Source organism: Carlito syrichta, unplaced genomic scaffold (assembly GCF_000164805.1).
Source record: "Carlito syrichta isolate Samal-C Ts95f unplaced genomic scaffold, Tarsius_syrichta-2.0.1 Scaffold143959, whole genome shotgun sequence".
Taxonomy (NCBI): domain Eukaryota; kingdom Metazoa; phylum Chordata; class Mammalia; order Primates; family Tarsiidae; genus Carlito; species Carlito syrichta.
In genome coordinates this window covers 27628-28372 of record NW_007088055.1, presented here as the reverse complement: position 1 = coordinate 28372, position 745 = coordinate 27628, and positions in this window count along the sequence as shown.

Below are 745 nucleotides of genomic sequence, written 5' to 3'. Positions count from 1 at the left end.
GCTTTAGCTGCGCCACATGCGGTCAGAGCTTCAAGCACTTCCTGGGCCTGGTGACGCACAAGTACGTGCACTTGGTGCGCCGGACCCTGGGCTGCGGCCTGTGCGGCCAAAGCTTCGCCGGCGCCTACGACCTGCTGCTGCACCGGCGCAGCCACCGGCAGAAGCGTGGCTTCCGCTGCCCCGTGTGCGGGAAGCGCTTCTGGGAGGCGGCCCTGCTCATGCGCCACCAGCGCTGCCACACGGAGCAGCGGCCCTACCGTTGCGGCGTTTGCGGCCGCGGCTTCCTGCGCTCCTGGTACCTGCGGCAGCACCGCGTGGTGCACACGGGCGAGCGCGCCTTCAAGTGCGGCGTGTGCGCCAAGCGTTTCGCACAGTCGTCCAGCCTGGCCGAGCACCGGCGGCTGCACGCGGTGGCGCGGCCCCAGCGCTGCGGCGCCTGCGGCAAGACCTTCCGCTACCGCTCCAACCTGCTGGAGCACCAGCGGCTGCACCTGGGCGAGCGGGCCTACCGCTGCGAGCACTGCGGCAAGGGTTTCTTCTACCTGAGCTCCGTGCTGCGCCACCAGCGCGCGCACGAGCCGCCGCGGCCCGAGCTCCGCTGCCCCGCCTGTCTCAAGGCCTTCAAGGATCCCGGTTACTTCCGCAAGCACCTGGCTGCCCACCAGGGCGGTCGGCCCTTCCGCTGCTCCTCCTGCGGCGAGGGCTTCGCCAATACCTACGGCCTCAAGAAGCACCGCCCGGCACA